Here is a 19,560-nt window from a genome sequence, read left to right as displayed (position 1 = left end):
GCAAACTTCATGTTCACGCTGATGGATTACACAACTCGAGCACGTTTGAGAGTCTACTGATAATATCTTTGCGATACTGTAAGTAGAGAAATGAATGGAAGCCAACGGCTGCCTAAATATCAACATACTGACACATTCAATTTAGGAACTTGAGCTAAAATATTAGAAATGAGAGCTTCAGGTGAAGGTCTACATTCTGTTTTCGGTGACCTGAACGCCTTTTCACTCAACATGTTCACTGGTATCAGGTTGTAAACGCTGATGCACTTATGTGTTCTGATAATGAATCTACTCGATCTCCATCTCCGTGCAGCCTCACATCATTACTACGCGTTTCACGAAGCGCTTCCTTGCCATCTCCAACATCATGTGGATCACGGTAACAAGTCTTTGATTTACTACCAAAATGATCCTCAGCGATTTTATTTGTGCCTAATGTTTTTAAAGTTGTCACATAAATCAAGTCGAATCAAGAGGAGGAAGAGGTTCTATCCTTACACCCCTCCACCCCCTCCCTGCATTAGCTCATTCTCCTCTCGCAGACTCTCCCCGCCTGGCGCTCACTTCCCGTCTGTAGGCGCTCATACCGGGATGCCGCTCGCTCAGTGCTTCCTCTTGACGACCCTCTGAGGTACATTTGATGTCAGCAGGAACAGCTTGTTTTCCTTTCCTCCCTCTGATTCCCTCTCTTGCTCCCTCTCCCCATCACGCTTCTTATTTTTTCTTTAGTCTGAGGTGCCGTCGCATTATTGGACGCAGGTTTGAGAGGCCGTGGTGCCAGATTGATGGCCGCTGGGGAGCGTGTCTGTGACACATGCGGGCCTGAGAAGAAGCATCGAGGAAGAGCTCCTCTCTGCCCCATCCATCATCCCTGAGCCCTAATCACCCAGTGATGGAGAACGTGCAAGATGGAGGAGGAGAGAGTTCTGGATGACAGACGTGTGTCTGTTGCACAACAAAAGCAATTCTGTCGTCTACTGTGAGCCACTTTCTTCTCAAGCCTTATTTATCCAGGGAGGGTTTGTGGAGCAGAGATGATCTGTCTCTGCATCCCTGTTCATACAGTTAAGCCCTCGTCTCACAGGACTAATATCATCTCAACATGTGAAGTCTTCAGGTATGCTCACATTAGCCCTCTGTTCAATAAAATTGCTGCACAATCAGCCCCTCCCCCCCCCCCCAAAAGAGGATGTGACATCATGGTTCCAATGTGGGCAATAAATAAATGTGGAGCAGAGCAACCATGCACTGGAAGTGTCATAAAAGGAGCAATGCTGCATTTTGCACAACATTTACGACTTTTCAATTTAAAAACCCGTCGGATTACGTTGGCTCGGTCAGCCAGTGTGTTAATTCGCAAGGTGAAGTTAAACCTGACCTGTTCCTCTGCAAGATAGCAGCAAAGCAGAAAACCCATCCCTGTATTTTGCCGTCAAAACCAGGCGGCACCCTCTGAGTCTGAAGAGTGAAGCCAATGGGAAAGTGCATTCAACCAGCATTCTCTCTACTGGCCACCAGGGGGCGACTCCTCTGGTTGTATAGAAGTCTATGAGAAAATGACTCTACTTCTCTCTTGATTTATTACCTCAGTAAACATTGTAAACATGAGTTTATGGTCTCAATCTCTAGTTTCAAGTCTCCTTCAATACAGCATGATGTTCATTTAGTAAATGATGGTTCATTTAGAGTCAAACAGACCATAAATAAGGGTATATGATTTAGGGCGGGGCTAGTTTGTGATTGACAGGTCACTACCACAGTGTTGATGTTGTCCTACAACTTTAACCCTTTCACAGTGTATTCTTAGTTAATGAAAGTGAATCGTAACATTTTAAACTAAAAATGTGTTATTCCACGTTCAGTTGAACTTCACCCTCTCCTGTCACTTGTGGCTCCAAAAACCAAGATGGTAACTCATACATCCAAGATGGCGACGGTCAAAATGTGTCCATAGTGGAGGCTTCAAAACCACAGTCCACAAACCGGTTGTCATAGTGACCACTTTCTGAAATGAATGGAAGACAGAAACAAATGTAGTGTTACTGTGCTGTAACTTTCCTGAACCTTTTTTTGTCGTTACTCTGCTCAAGGGCACGTCAGGTGAAGCGTAATAGATGAAGCACTTTGTGTTACCCACTTAATCATCACACGGTATGTCAAGTGCGTCAAGCATTCTCACCAGGATTATCTTTCTTGCAGCATAAAAATAATATTGATCCTTGTCCTCTGATTGTGAAATTGTCTGATAATTTCCCCTTCTCAGTCGTTAAAATAGAAATGATTGAGCGATGAGCAAACATAGAGAATCAACTGAGCTTTCGTAAACCTCTCAACATCTTATCACTGTCAAAATAAGCATTTAAGATGTCACAGGAGACCGTTTCCAAAGAGAGAAGATAGAACCACATGTTCCACACAAAAAGAGTGGGGCTGTAAATTTCAATAATAAAAAAAAAAAGCAATTATATTGTCAAAGCTGGTGCCACAGTTTTTGAAGCAGTGGATTTGCAAAGAGGATAAAAACACACACTTCAAAAAAGACAAATGCCTCATCAGCAATTAGGCGACAGAGAACTTTTCCTGCAGAACATCAATCAAATCCCACGTCTCACCTTTATTTTGTTATTTGTCACCAAAATGATTAATAGTCACTTAGCGTATTATTGCACAGCATGCCGCCGCGGCTCCTGCAATTACACAATACTTAGCTTCTCAGCTGTCAGCGATCCATGCGAGGAAGAGGATACCGCAGGTTCACGTGGCAGAGGAGCGCGAAGCAGAGGTTAATACACTCGCAGAGAGAATGTGTCACTTTCAACACATCTGTTTTTATGACAGAGTGTCTATTTGAGTTACTGTCCCTCTCAGCCTAGATAGTGTGTCAGTAAGAGCAAATATCACCCCAACATACTGAAAATGCACACTCACAGAATTGCGGATTACCGGCGATGATAAATGACCGATAATAACAGCAAAACGTAATTGTCATTGATGCATTTTTGTCGAAAAGCAAAACAAATGTCAGCTGTCAGATGAAAAATGGCAAATCCTTTTGAAGCATTCATTAAAACGACAGACTGTCTTTCCTCTTTGTTTTGAATATTTAAATATATTGACTCCAGCTGTAGATTTATGATGCACAATCTATTGACCTGCTGGTATTGTTTATATAATTAGAAGACCATGGATTTCAGCTTTTCCAAACTGAACATAAATACAAAACAATGTAGTTGGCTCTTAATTATTTTGCATGATAATATTGCCTTGGAGCAGAGTAGCAGTGCTGCAATGTGAATAAGGGAAAAGAAACACATGACCTCATTCAGTCCAGCCATTATCATGGAAGTAATGCATAAGCTGTTTTTCCAGGTAGGACTGAGCATCGTTTGTCAATGTCAGAAGAAAGGTTTTGCAAGACAAAGACCCATTAAGAGCTCACACTAAGTGTTTCTTCTTTCGGAATATTATATGATCGCCATTTGTTTTCACTGTCTCAAGCAGTAAAGACATGATTGACTCTCATCTCAGGAGGCAAAAAGGTTTATTTCCGAGGCTGGACTGATCTGTCAGCATCAGTTGTTAATGTAATGACCCATGAAGGCATGCCAATCTCTCCATCTCCAAACCCCAAACACACAATATATTTGGTATATTAAATGGACTTTCATTCTGCAAAAGTACATATTCTTAAGAGTTTCCCAAGACCACAATTTAGGATAATATTATTGCCCAGTAAACCTTTTTAGATCATCCCACTTTGAATGAATCTGTTTGCAAATTAGCAGTAACATACTAAAACTCATTTAAAATCTCAAAAGAATAAAAGCTCCTTTTATTTGAAATCCCATCATATAAAGCACATGAAGAGGAAATCCTCTATGTAATTCTAGTTAAGTGAATTGTCACATCCTCGGGTGAGACTACAAGTGATTTATAGAGATTAAGTATTTTGTTTTACATATTTATTGTTCGTGTTTGATAGGATTGTTTTAAATTATAATCCTTTAATATACAGTTTTAATTCATCATTATGAAGTAATTATTGGTTGCACAATGTAATGGCTATAGAATAATGACACCGTTGGTTTGGATTCCAGGTTCCCTGTTCGCCTCTCTTTCACAGTTGCTTCTGCCACCAGGTAGTCTCTCGAGAAAATGACGCGAAAAAGACAAAACACAGTGTCTCCTGTGCAGTGTTGCCAACTCTTTTCCAATGAAAGTAGCTAGCACTAGCTGTCAAATGCTCATCTGCATATTGGCGATGTCATAGCGCAATAATTTGCATTTCTTTTTGCATCCAGAGGAGTCGCCCCCTGCTGGTCAATAAAAGAATGCAAGTTTTAGGCACTTCACCATTGGCTTCATTTTTCAGACCCGGAAGCTGTCGCCTGGTTGCAGCGAAGGAGAGACTCTATAGCTGTTGTAAGGAGAGCCTTGGACTGGGATTACTCTGAGCAGCATTGGGAATAAAATAATATCTTTGAATACATTTCCTGCTTTTTCCCTGATGGTCGGAATAAGTTGCTAAATTTGTAGCTTGTGGTAGACTCTGTGGGACACAGAAAGCAATCCGAATGTCTTTGCGACAGCAGTACCAACAATAATACCACTTGGAAACTCTAAGAGTGTGGCCACTTAAAATTTTCAATCAAATTTGCCAACATCTGTAGTTAATGGTGGTAACATACTGCAAACCCTCGTTGAGCAGCTACTTTGAGTTGGTTACATTATGACGAGTTGGAGCTGTGTATCCTGTCCCTTTTTTGCTCCAATATGTAATATTGTAATATTTAAAACCGATCCCCTGTCAAAAGATATTGAAAATGGTCTTTGTTTCGTAGACACATTTTTGATGAATGATTGCAGTTAGCGCTAACCTCTGTGACACTGCATTTCCTGTGACTGCTTCACAATAAAAGCCAACCCATGTTTTGCCACTTGGCTGTATTGAACAAAATGGTCGACTTGCATGATACAAGTGTAAGAAAGTGAACTTAAAACATTACGGCTACTATGACTGAGATAAAATGACAGCCAGTACCACTGGATTACTTGCATGCATGTGTGAATTCCTTGTGTGAAGGTAAGCAATTTTAATCCTGTGTGGGAATGGCGGACTGTAACGTAATCTACTTTCATATGAATACATATTCACATTTGCAGCAGTGTTTTAATGACATTAAACAACAACAACAAACTAAATCAACCTTTTAGATATTTTGTCATCTCTTCATCTAAATGTCAATGTGTCTTCATCGTGAAACGGCAGAACGGTATGTTTGATTTTGCAGATCTGTTTATTTGATCTGGTCTAAGACAGATGGCTCCTGTCATTCTTTGTCCTTGTAATAACTTGTATTTATATTCAGCCTGTCAGTCGTCCTTCAACAACAATCTCAACTTGGGCAAACAAAATAGTACATGTCCTGCCCGAGAAAATGAAATGCTCACGTATTCCTGTTGGCCTCCGTACCAGAAAGAGGGAAGGACATGGAAATCCCCCTCTTTAAGATTTGATGTTCCTCATTCTTTCCGCCTCTCTCTGCTGGCGTCGCCCATTAAAGTGCTCATGCTGTTCACTTTATCATTCTTATGACCCCCATCTTCGGCATCGGTACTGAGGCTTTCCTCCCCCTCTGTCTCTAATTCATCATCCTTTATAGAGACTAATAGGCTAGAGGTGACACCAGGGAGAGCCGACGATGACTCCTGGCTGCTCAGATCTGCTCAGAGTGAAGGGTTTTCATTTGCCTCCAAGACATCGTGGTATTCATTTGTTGCAATGGCACCCAATTTTCTCCTGGCTTATAGCACAAAACTCTGCGAATCTTTACGAGGGCTCTTAAACAGAGACGTACAGCCCGAGTTAAGGAGTGCTGTATGATGCCGCTTCCCTCCTGGCTGCCTCTCACTGATAATATTACTTGTTTCATATTAAATGGCACGTATTTTATTTAGTAACTGCATGATGGAGTGGGATGTGTGCAAAGATGAATTTGTCGCTTATCTCAATGCAAGCCGCAAGGTCTTATTGGTAAATTGAGTGCACAACAGAAAAAAAAGACAATATTGGTCAATTGTTCAACAGCTTAAGTTTATGTAGTTAAATGAAATGATTGCATGCAAAGGTAATGAAAAGACACGAGTGGAGGCTGGATCAAAGGTGAAAATATGTCTGTTTGTGTTGAAAATGTTACGCTTGAGTGAAAGATGAAGATCCTGAAGCTCTTCTCCACTTTGTGAATGCAATAAGAATTTAGGAAAATGGCAGGAAACTGGAGGAAATGTACAGAAAAAAATGGAGTTGCTGGTAAGTTTTGAGATCAGTCAGACTTACACAAACACACACACCGAGCTTTATGACTTGAAAATACTTGATACCTTCCCCACAAGCCCAAAGACTGAAGTATGTTATTTAAAAAGTGTGCCACCATCAATTCATTTCCCTCATTCATTAGCTTGGGACTTGATTCAGGACTTGACTTAACTTGAGTGCAAATATTTGAGTCTTGCACAACAATGTCTTGGTCCCGTCCCTGCTAGCTGGTGGAAGCTAACGATGATCATTATCTGAATCAGCCTGCAGGCTGTTAAACAAAAACTTTAGGAGCCCTGTTAGTCATATTTACCGAGGTGACTCTTCAAAGTAATGTTCTGTCATCGTGCTTCGAAGTAGAAACCAAAACAGCCGGTGTGACTCGGACTGCTAATTATATTGGCAGTTTGTTCAGTGAAGTGAGCTTGTAGCTTGTGAGTAGATCTTTGGTGTCGTGCCATACTATAAACACAGAGGTTCCTTACTTAACCTCCGTAAGACCCTAAAGCTAAAGTATGAATAGACATGAGGTTTACGTGAAAACGGCAGTTAAACAGTGTGTCAACAATAGCTGACAGCTGGAGGTGGAACTAGCCGCCAAAGTTAAAGTCAAACTCTCTCCAACCATCCACCACCTCAACCTCCACAATCATCTAAAATCAAACTTATGGAAACTATCACACATTCTGCTCTGAATGTGACAATGAACCAATTTTTAATTCAGTTCAGTTACTTGAACATTGTTTGCTGGAAGGTTTACATTTAGTTTGTCGTTCATATTCTGCAGTTGTATTTAAATATAATTGCAAACACGATGTAAAGGCGAGGCAGCTGCGGGGCGAGTGAGTCGGATCCTTTTGTTCAAGCAAGGCGGCTAGTTAGGTGAGGCTGAATACACACAAATCTTTAGATGAACAGTGGGAGGAAAAAGCACATAATTAATATTTAAATCCTTATATATGAATTTGTTAACCATCTCTGAGTTGCTGAGAAGATATAAATATTGCAAGCTACCATTCAAAATGAAAAGGCTTATGGAGTATTGTATTGCCAAGCATGTTATTTGTTTAAGCCACAGGTAGACTATTAGCTGGATGAGCTGAGTTAAAGATCTGATCATCTAAATAAATGAAAAATTATTAGATGAATTAACAAGGCGATGATAACATCATTTAGTCGTCCCAATTTCAGACAACGTGGGAAGAAGATGCTAATTAATGCGCTCAGAAAGCACCCCTTCGTTATTAGCATTTCCAATAACAGGTAATAACGTTTGATTAACCAGGACGTGCCTCCTTTGGGGAGAAAAATCTTAGGTTGAGAAATGTGTTTATTTTTAAACTGAATAACAAAGGATATTTATCCAAGATGGAAAGCCTGAGAACAAAATAGCCATATTTTTCACGTGAATAAAGAGTCACCGCTTTAAAATCATGAATACAGTGAAAATACATAATGCCTGAACTATAATTTTATGCTTTCAAATGCAAACCATTTGAATTATAAATGTGCCGCAAGGAAGAGACAAATAGACTGAATCTACTGTGCTCCAAATGATGTGGAACATTCAACTGCAGTCTGCAGAGCCTGGTTTAACACCTGTTGTTTGCACTTCTCTCTGCTTTCCATGAAGTTAAAAGTCTCTGATGATACTTAGCAGGTTGTTGTATTTGTACAATGATGACTTTCTTTAAAATAGGCCTGTGGCACATCTATTTGGACTAGATTTGCATTTTGACAGCAGCAAATAGAGACATTTATTATGCAGAAATGTACCTATCCATTGAGACTTAAGAAACTTAAGTAAACGTGACAATCTGTGACAGAATGGAAATACACAACTTTCTACTCAGGAATCGAGTGCTCCATGCAAGGAAGCCTGATAATCAACCAATCCTTGAACCTGCTGCTGCATTTTTTTAATCACTCCCTTCCCTGGTTAATTAATAGAGCAAATATAGATTTAACTAATGACACATTGCAGATTTCACTGTAATGAACCACTTAAAAGTTATCTCCTGATTCCACTTAGGGCTGCCAACAAACACCAAACTCCAGAGCTGCTGGATGGTTAGGGTTAAGACTTGTTTCAGGTTAGATAAAGATTGTCGGAACAATAAAACCAATTAATAAGTGTTGATCTGTAGAGGGACACACACTCTGGACATCGTTAAATTAAGGGTCCACCGCTCCCTGCTTTGGCACTGAATGTTGTGTGCTGCACATTATGAAAGTAAATCCTAGGATACTGGGCTCAACTGTGGAGTTGCCTGGACAATGTATCCTCATAATGGTTCATGTGATATCGTACGAAAGTTTTTTTCCTATGTTTTCCTAGGAAAGTCCAGCAACACATGTCAAATTCCACTCGTTACATCCATACGGTCTTTTCAAAATAAACTTCTATCTTCACAGGAAACAACTTAGTTAGCTTTAGGCAACACAAGTACTTGGTTAGGTTTAGAAATAGATCATCGTTTTGGGTTAAAATAACTACGAAGTGCCGTCACTAACATATGTAAGTTACGCGACAAATAAATCAACGTTGAAGTCTTGTTTTACTCGTGGAACCAACAGCAGTTTCCTGGCTGAAGGATCTGTGTTTGTTGGACCCGTCCTCTGACCCTCTCACCCGCCTTTGTGTGCTTTTGTGGTCTTCCTTGTTCATGATTACTTGGATGACATATGAAACTATTTTGTGCGATATCTATGATTCACGACGCATTATTTTTCGTATGGGTATAGCCATGAATGCTGGATGAGATCAGCCTGGCCTGGTACAACATTACAATTGCCTTTAATTAAACCAATTTGGTCAAATTAATTAATTGTTTGGAGCAGGTTTTGCTGAAGGATGTAACAAATATCCTTGGTCTTAGTGAAATCTCAGAGCTCACACAAACCGACTCAGTAAGTCAGACATGAAAACATGAAGACAAACGGTGGCCCCTGTGAAAGGGGTCAGATCTCACATCTCATGCAGATGATCTCTAAGCAAAACTCCCCATCTGCTCATGCCATGCTGCCCCGCGGGCCCCAAGAGAGTGCTTAAACAGACTGTCCAGAGATTAGGAAGCACAACTAAAACTCTCTTGGTGGAAAGGAGAAAGTTGTCCAGCAGTTCCTCAGCTGTTGCCAATGACAAGAAAGTCACAATGAAGAAAAACAGGCTTTCTGCATGATTGTGCATGCTTTCACAAAGAGTGAACTGTCACTACTTCACCAATCAACTAGGTGCTCAACTTAAACATGAAGAATAACTGCAACACTGGAAGTCTCAACTTTACAAACATTTCCCTTCATCCTTGAAATACACCTTGATGAAGACAAAGTTGTGAAACACATTTGTTGAATTAAGTGCAGACTCTACAGTGAGTCAGTTACTGTTGCCAAATTGTTTTTCACATGTAGTAAAGTAGGTTTAAGATATCATACAAGTCTACAGATGATAGCTACTGATTTGTACCTCTTTACTTAGTTTTCACCTGAAGAAAAAACAGGCCACAAGGGTGTCCATTTTAGCCAAGTCTGCAATTCCTCATGATTTACGTCCAGTGCCAACATTCATCGCTAGAGCAGGAAGTAGTGTTTCCTTTATGTAGGTTGGTGGAAAGTAAGAGTGTCGAAGTTTGCACATCATTAACGTTGTGAAACGATCCCGGTTAACGTTACAACACCTCGTTAACGTTGTGAAGCAGTGGCGGTTGGGTTTAAGTAACAAAAGTACTTAGTTAGGGTTAGAAAAAACATAATTTCTTTGGCTTGAAATAACTACGCTTGAAGAGTAAAGTAAGCTTCGGACCTAGCGTCATGTGACTCTGTGACATGACGTCAAAATAAATCACTCAAATGTTGGTGTCACTCGAGACAAGTAAAAATACCAGACATTTTGATTGATTTAATCTTCGAAACAGAATGACATACTTGGGATGCAATTGATGACCCGTAAAATTAAAATGTACCTTTCTATCATCGTCTGCTATCATCGTCTGAAACGGTTTGCGTGTTGAACTCAATCACGTCTTTGCTAGAATTTGAATAGAGTAACATACTCACATAACACTTTCACACTTCACAAGTTGTTGTCAAATCTTCTAACTTAATTCTTTGAAGCACTCTTTCCATCTTCTCCCCCACCTGAAAACTTTTTAAGGATTTTAAAAATATATGTTTTCTGTTCTAAACAACATCAATGTGACTAATCATCCATATTACCTCCTTATATGTCCGGTGATACATAAAAGCCAGGTCAGTACGATACCATATTTCCTGTAATCTACACCTCATCCAAAACTCTGCCGGCCCCGTTTCCAAAGTTCGGATCATTGATTGGTAACTTTGACGCCTGGACCCTGGTCCCTGGCCAAAAATGATAACTGTTCATATGGGACGATGGAGCTAAGTGCTAAATCAATGGGGCCAGCCTCTCTGATGTGGATATAGCGTTACAGAGAAGGCCAGTGGCACGAGGTGGAGAAGATGCTTCCCTGGGGAAGACTTTTGGAGACACACCACCGCCGCCAGCCGAAACTCCAGTCCGGGGGTTCATCGTTCACACGATCAGTTACAGCACCTTAGCAAAGTGCTGGTTTTGGAGGAGTCACAGTTTGTCTATCAATATCCTCTCATGTGGCTCAATTGACGTGACGATTATACTCACCCACAGCTTTGTCTTTATTTTAGTTGCAGGGTTTTTAAGGAGTCCGAGTTGTGGGTTTGCATGTGCTCCTGTACATGTGTGAAAGACTGAGTCAAAGACAGACTGAGGGATTGAGAGAGAAAGAAAGGGAATATCAGGGCAATAAATTAGGACCCAGTGAGTTTTGATTCGCCCCACAGCTGCAAGGTGCCTCATTAACGGCAGTGCACTTCATCGTCCACATATTTCCTGTCAGCTTGTCTAATGGGGAAAGGTCATTTTCCAAACGTCGGCTTCACTTCTCAAACGAGTCCCACCTTTGCAACCATGCCTGCGCTGCGACTGGACCACAGAATGATTGTGATAGGGGCGGGCTCCGGCGGCTCGGTGATCATTAGGGCCGCACGGTGTTGTTCGCGCTAAATTAGCTTGCCCGTCCCAAATGGACATTACGCATGCACACGGTGCCAAACTGCGCTGTCGGGGAGGAGTCTGGGCGATGTTGCTGCCACATTAAGTTGTTTCCATCATTAGGCTCACTGTTGCTTATTTCCCTTGTGAGTCGTATGTTTTTGTTTTGAGGGATGTGTCTATCAAGGTTGGATGTGAGGCTCAACTGTACTGTCGAATGGTTATGCGTCAATGATTATGTGTCCCACTATATGTCTTTTTTTTTGCTTGTCTTTTGTCTGTTTAAATTAAAAACAAATCCCATGGAACGCATCGATGAAAATGAACATTTAGGTTTCAGATGACACGAACATTTGCCAAATGAGCAATTTCTTAAATAACACCGGAGTATTTGTAATCAGATCCGCTGCCAGGGTCTCTGTCTCTCACTGTGATAATGGTGGCTGATGTGGTGGGTTCAAATTAGCCACAGCATCTATTCTTCCCATTGTTTTGAATGTGTTTGTGTCTGAATCTGGATTTCAGGGCAGGACACAATGCAATTATTGGTTAAACGCAATCAGTTTAACAATTTACACAGAATCTTGAGCTGTGACAAAAGTTGATTATTCTAGATATTTGTGAGAATATATCTGTTGTTCATAGAAGGCAGAGGATAGAGGATTGAAATAATGCATTTTAGACTCTAAGTGAGATTTGAAAATCGTAAGACAGATCTTGAGATGTAGAATTTGCCAATAGCTGGACGATTGACAAACAGTGTTGCCAAATCGGGCTGGTTTCTGCCCGATTGGGCTACTTTTGATTAAGTTGGGCTGCGTTGGACTGGTGGATGAAATTTGGGCTGCTTTTCACATCATTCGGCTGGGTTTCTGAAAATATTGTTAAAACAACTTTACCAAACAAGCTGTTGACGTCATCATCATTGACAATGACATGGGGATTCTGTATTTGGTTGTCTAATTGCACTCTTTGTGGGTTGCGATGGCCTTTATATCTTCCATTTTATCTTTGGTTATTTGATGCAGATATGAAGCTCTGTATGTTTATGATGTGTTTTGTATTGCACATGTAATGGTACGGTTTTACACAGGTTTCTGAGAATGTTATAATTTGGGCTGTTTTTTATTTAACTGGACGCTTTTTAATTTAAATTGTGATTGGACAAGAAACAAAGATGTGATTTGGCCACACTGTCGGCAAATGCAAACAAGTTAATTTGATTGCTCCAGACTGTTAAGGGCATGGCTATTTCTGATTGAACTTTGGGTTTTGTGCATCTATCTTTACTCTCGTCAGCGTTAACCTGCTACCCCAGGAGGCCCCTCCGCTGACCAGCTCTGGGAACATAATGGGGCTCTAAAGATGGGGCAGCTAGCGGGTAGACTGAGCAGTTGTGCCTGGAAACCCGATAGAGCGCCCCTCACCCAAAACTTAAAATACCAGCAGAGATCAATAGCTGCAGCATGTTATCTATTGTCCAGCACAGTCTTGCAGGTCCAGATAGATCCCTAACTCATCTGTGACTCATCTGGAGTAGATCACTTACTGCAGTCAAATGTAACCACAACAAAGTATGTTTTTGGTGATTTTAGATCAAAAAACAAGGGGTTGACTCTGAATAAAACATTTTTAAACATCAAAGTCTAAAGACAGAAAGAATTATATTTTAATATAATATTCCACTTTTAGTTAAATCCTTTAACCAACCTCAGTCCTCAATCATAACTCCCAAATTCATTAACAAAATACATTTTGCCACTGTTGTTAGAAAATGGCCCACAAATGTGAAACCCTTGTCATTGTTTTTAGAAGATAATGATATGTGGTTTCTTTGTCAAACAACATTTTTTTCCCGGCTCTCTGAACTTTTAAAGAGATTCAAACTTTATTCAAACTTCATGAGGGCAATCTCAGTAAACAAAGATTTTGTGTGAAATGCTTAACCCTCATTTTTCATCAACAGAAGTAATAAAAATAATTGTATATCAATGTTTGTATAAAAGCCTGTCGCCCCACATGCACCCAGAGGAGAGAAAAATGCAAATAACTGTACATTTAATGAGTATCGTATCATCCTCGCCTTTTCTAAAACAATATGGAAGACACAATGAATTACTTTCCTGTTTTGAATAAAGAAAAATAAAACATTTCCCTGTATAATTAAAAGCTGGTCTGCAGCCTGTGGGCGTCTCAGACATCGTCTCAAACTGTGAGAAAAGATGAAAAACAGATCCTGCATAATCAACTGCGAGTCAGTGCAAGTGCACCTTCCTCAGACGCCTGTGTGGAATGCATTCTGGGTAACGTGCTGTCTAGCCCTCATGTCCGTCATCTTAAATAGCAGCAGAGACAGAACACTTGTGGACCTCTCTGGTAGATTTATGGGCTGTTAATGTCCTCCCCCCTTTCACCCGCCGTATTCCTGCTGCTTTTGTTTTGCTGTGAATGCAGGTTACGATTCTCCAGGCCGAGACGCGATAAATCATAGAACCCTCACGCCACGTCAAGTTGACACAAGTCCAGGTTTCTCTTTTCTGGATGGTCCGACGAGCAGGACCTGGCGGCAGAGGTCGGCCACCCCCTCGGGGCGTTGGGGTCAAGTTTAGGGAGATTGCTTAGCAGATGGTGTTTAGAGTTCAGCCTGTCACTCAGGAAGAACAGAGAATGAGGAGAAAAGACACTTTACGGCATTAATTGACTTGTGTGTGTGTCTCAATATTGACGTGCCCCTCCCCCCTCAAAACGCTCCCCTCCTTGTCTCCAAAAGGAGACACTTAAGGTCAAAACGTCAGCAAAACAGTGCTTAAATCCTACTTATTCACCGCTCACTTAAATATTCATGATGACCCGAGTGGCTGAGCCCAGTTCCCATTCAATTGGAAATCAATTCTTTTAGCAAAAAAAGGGAAGTAGGGAAGTAGGGCTACTCATTCATTTTGTAAAATGGAGGTGATTTTCAGTTTTTAACTGAAAAGCATCGCCTTTTTTTTTTAGATGGTTTTATGTCCAAGATATTAATATTTTGAGTTTACTTTCATGGATTTATGGCCAAAGGGTTTAAAAAATATTAAAGTTGTGTTTCCGCAGTGAACTATTTCAGGCACCCCTTGTTCTGGAGGTAAAAGTCTCGTTTATTTTTCCCATGGACAATATTACGTGACTGACTCGGTTACTTCCCCGGCATTAAACTCTCCTGATTTAACGAGTCCAAATGATTAACAATTGCATTCGATTATAGTTCATCACTAAAAGGTCGAGGGTACGAGCCTGTGTTCATAAAATCTCGGGTGAAGCTAACTGCAACTCCCAGGATGCATTTCGGCACCACCAATGGCTGATGGGCGCAAAGTGTAATGCTGGTGGGAAAACAGTTCAGTTCACTTTTAACTTCTGGTTTAGTTTTGATGAATTCAGCAACCATGGTGTTTTGTTTACAACCACAACAACAAAGCAACAGGTTCTTGTCTGAACTAGTTAAATACTGGCGCTTGGTCAGAACCCTTGGGGTCACTTGCATTCAAGTAAAACACTCGGTTACGGTCACAGTGCACACGTGGTTAATGTTGTGAATTCAAACAAAAACACTCGCTTAGGTTTCAGCAGCAAAATCAGGTTAGGTTTCGGAAAAACGGCACGGTTGTGCTTATATTACATATGTAAACTAAGTAACATCTAAGCAAGGTAACATAAATATGTCATAAATGCGTAACTAACCTAACTTTACAATATTTTGGGACAAGAACTCAGGTTCCAAAAACTGTTACTGTAAATTACTGTGACTACCTTAGAGATTACAACAATAAAGTCTGAAGATGAATTCAATCAGTGGTATGACGCTGACTTAACCCGCTCCGAAATGGGTTTCTGTCTGTTTACGACTTGTGTGCGGCAGCAGACACACAATGACATTTACTACATTCAACACTCACAGTACAGTGATGTTCTCGGCTTGTCCAGGTCAGAAATAGATGTAAATTTGGGAAAGAAAAGAACAACACCAGATAACGGGAATGTAGCAAACGTATGAAGTATGTTATTTGTTGCTTCGCACTAAAGGAATCCAGCCTCTGCTTTGCTCCTCCAGTATTTCTTTTGTCAGTCTCAATCAATCACCTGTTTTGTTGGTTGGGGAGCCATCTTTGTATCCTGATGTTAATCAAATAAACAGCACATGTTTTACACGAGTTTACCAACCCATATTCATCACAGCTTGCTTGTATTCTAATGGCGTAATTATTCTAATGTTGATTAAGCCACTTGGGTAATTAGCATTTTTGATTGCAACTGCATCCGCAGGTGAATTGAAGGGAGGGAAAGATAAAAGAACACAGGAAGCCCAAACTTCATTTACACATCGTAGAAGCATGTAGCGGCTGAGGAAATGTTTATTTTTCATAAAGAAAGACATTCATGCAAATCAGTAAACGTCATCCTCTCTCTCTGCACAACTTATTTCTGAATTTAACATTTAAAGTTAAGGTTAAAATCGATAGCAGGAGAGCCGGTTTAAGCAGTCCAGCTGAGGGAAGCCGCAGTCTTCAAGTGAGTGAGATCAGATTCCTGAAGCGAGATAGCTCAGTGAACTGAGCCGTGACTTAAGGCACCCCTCTTAGTGTACTTTTTTCTTGCTTTGGGAAAACATGTCTGTTGAAACAGTCAACAGAGTGCACCGACGCACGGTGGGCTTACCCTGCGTTTACTCGGGTTACCCCATATGGACGCCTCGCCACATGGTCCCCTCGGCCCTCCAGCAGCAACCACAGCTCGCTGCCCTTGAGAGGGACAGAGGATTATGTTGAGAAGACGTTGTGTGTGTCTGTGTTTGTGTGTGCTGTGTGTAATCGATGTGGGTTTAGATTTGTGTGTTTAGTTGGCCTCTCTGCCACCTCTCAGGCTTCGTTCACACTGCGGGCCGTCATGCTATATTACACATTTGAATGACTTTATCTGTTTAAGGTTTGACTTGTAAAAATATCAGTATGACCAAATGCTTCACACGAGGACACATCCAGCAGTGGCCGTGGTTTAGAAACTTAACAGACACCATGAAATGGACACTTCAAGTTCCTGGCAAAGGATTCTCTACTCTTTCTGTACAAAACTCCAATTAATTAGGCTTCCGAATCTATAACTCTCAACTTTTGCCCCACCTCAACATTTATTTTTCAGAATAACATCATATTAAGGAAGTAAATATAACATTACATGGGTCCTTTAACATCCCCTAAATCATTATTTAGCCAAGAGTTAAGCCTTCATCCTTACAAGGTTGATTTGGTGATGTTGGCAAACCTTATTTACACATCCAGCAGACAGAGCAAACACAATATCAAGTCTAATATTTACTCTTCTTTTAGCTTTGTTTTGGTCTCCTCCAACTCCTGAGGCAAACATCTCCACTATGTTCACCCGCACGGTGTTAACTTTGTCTGTCTTCTGTTTGGTGGAAGATAGTGGAAGAGATGGTTTTATAAAAGTGTTAAAGAAGACAAACTGATTCAGTGACCCAACTACAGACGGGCCTCTCTGAGATGATGGTGTGTCCACACGAAAGATGAGTTATTCCTTCCAACTGTAGTCTGACAAGCAGCAGCGTGACTTGTGGTTGGGGTCTTTCCAATCAGATTCTACTTGATATTTCAATTTAACTGTTAAATCCAATAAACACGTTACCTTGGTTGGAATATGACTGATTGGCTGTCTCTGCTGTTACTGTGTTCCCAGATATTCCTGTGCATTTATCACTGCATTAATTTGTCTTTGTCTCCGGACAGCATGAAACATGGCTGACACAAATTCCTGAATACGTCTCTCCATAGATGGTTTAGATGTCGAGGGCGACTAGTTTTGTTTTGAGTTCACAACCTCTAGTTCTTCTACTCTGTTAGATTACAGCCATTCACAGTTTACTTTCTCCAAACCAGTTTATTGACACTTGCCTAATTTCCATTGCTTTTTGGCAACAATGGTTCTGTTATGATTTTTTTGTGTCTTTTCCATGTTGCCTTTAGCTCTATTTGCAGGGGACTAGTATTACCTGGGGACGTCTAGTAATCTACTTCTAGTAATCTGCCATATTTAGAATTTGTTATGTATAAATTCCACCCAAAATTACCGACCATATTTTGTGATTTGGGGGCGTTTTTTTTTTTTTCTGCATGTTTTCTCTGCCTCACAATAATGGAGGCTGCATTAGCAATTATGAATCAAAGCTTTTACGGCATTTTGGGTGCAAATTTAGGAGGCTCATCTCACTACACAGCATGGCGACTCATTCGCACCAGAGCTAGAGGTCTTTGTGAGTATTATATAAAAGGCATAATGTAATAATATTTATCATATCAAATATAAATATCATATAGTGTATATAACATAAACAGATGTTACACAGAACATTGACATCATATCCTGGGCATAATGCCAGTGAATTTGAGTGAAATACAGACTTCACTTATCCCGTGTGAATGCGCTGCATGAAGCACTGACGTACGTGGGGGCTAATTTCGAAATCACATGAGGTCTCCTGGTAATACTAGTGCCCTGCGAATAGAGCTTTATACTGTAAGTTAAGTTTGAAAGTTCATTCTTGGCCTTGGCTCAGACTCAAGGTTTCCTTACTGTTTCTGGAGCTTTCAACAGCTTTCTTTTCATCCACAGATGGTGTTTGCTTACCTGTCATGGATCTTTTGACAGTGATGATGCTCTGATGTTTCAAGCATTTGTGAGGTGGGTTGGCACCTCATTTTTTTCTTCATGTGGGCTTGTGTTAATGCAGTTAACACTATTTTGTCCTCCTTTTTACAAGAATGCAAATAAACTATCTTGAATCAAATCAATGCCCCTTTAAAAGTGAGTAAGAAAACATTTAAAATGTGCAGTAACGTGGATATTGTGGGACAGTAAAGACAGGGCCGAAGGATGCTGGATGCTGGGGGTGGGTGCTGATGGTGGGGGTATGATGAGCTGTAGTGCTCATCCATCAAGACCACTTACACGCCATAGGATCTGCTCTATAGCTGAGGGGGCAAATTAAGTTATAGACCCACATCTGCTGATACCCGCTGGTTCATTAGAGGATCCGCCTGCTTAGGCAGCAACTGTACGGCATCGAACACGCTGCAAAGAAATAAGAAGCTTGTTTCAAAAATGCAACCTTTCCTTTGTGGAAATAGATACCGACGATTAACTCACAATATCTGCAAAAATTTAAGTCCCTGAAGCATGTTCACATTTTTGCTTTTGAATTGTATGAATTGGAAATCATTTAATCAGTGTTTCCTATTTTTCTGGGGCCAAATACTCTGCCATTAAGGTGAGGTAAGGCGATGACATGATCAGCTGGTGCTTTATTCTAAGATATCATCATAGTTTGTGTAAAGTGTAAATGAAAAGAAAGACAAATGTCTTTGCCAATTAAACAAAATTGTCCACCACGTTGTCTTGTTACACATTTAAACAATAATAATCTTGCAAGAAAAAAGTGAAGATTGACACTATTTGTTGAGACCCATTTCTTGCAGTGCACCTCTTCAGCAGCAGAGCTCTCCAGCTTGAGCAGAGCAAAGGAAGAGCAGAGATTCAGAGGTTCATTTCAAACAATAGGCCACTATCAGCGTGAGTCCGCCACCGCAGCCCAATGTGAATTAAACTGATTGGATGCAATTGGTTTGGCACTCATGTTGCTGACATTGACAAAAAAAAAAGTTAGGTGGTTGTTGTTTCAATCAGTGGAGGTGGGGCGCTGAGCGATGGGAGCGGGGAGGTAACCGAGGGAGGAGACGGCTGCTTTTACTTATCCTGTTATGAGAATTTGGTTGTATGGAAGCTAATCACGTATCACACAGCTTTCAGCCTTACTGTTGCTGCTGGGAAAACACGTCAAATGAATAGTTGTTTTCCTTGTGACGATCATGTGTTGTTTGTTTTATAGTTATACAACAACAATTTTGAAGCAGATTACAGTTTTTTTTTCCGAACACGTTGCAGAATTAATTTTGGCGCTTTTATTTATTTTTAGATGATTGTGCGCATGACTTGACATTCTGTATTATTGTTTGACACTTTAATCCATTTTGTACAGGACTCTGATGAGTCATTCATTCAACAAACAACACACTTTATGACTACATGTTTTGACAGCAACGGCTAAGATATAAAAGTACAATATGAGGAATGCACACAATCATGTTTG

This window comes from Anarrhichthys ocellatus, unplaced genomic scaffold (assembly GCF_004355925.1).
Source record: "Anarrhichthys ocellatus isolate YVR2014 unplaced genomic scaffold, GSC_Weel_1.0 scaffold37, whole genome shotgun sequence".
Classification (NCBI taxonomy): Eukaryota; Metazoa; Chordata; class Actinopteri; order Perciformes; family Anarhichadidae; genus Anarrhichthys; species Anarrhichthys ocellatus.
The sequence above is the reverse complement of the archived record's forward strand: the minus strand, read 5'-3'. Positions refer to the sequence as shown.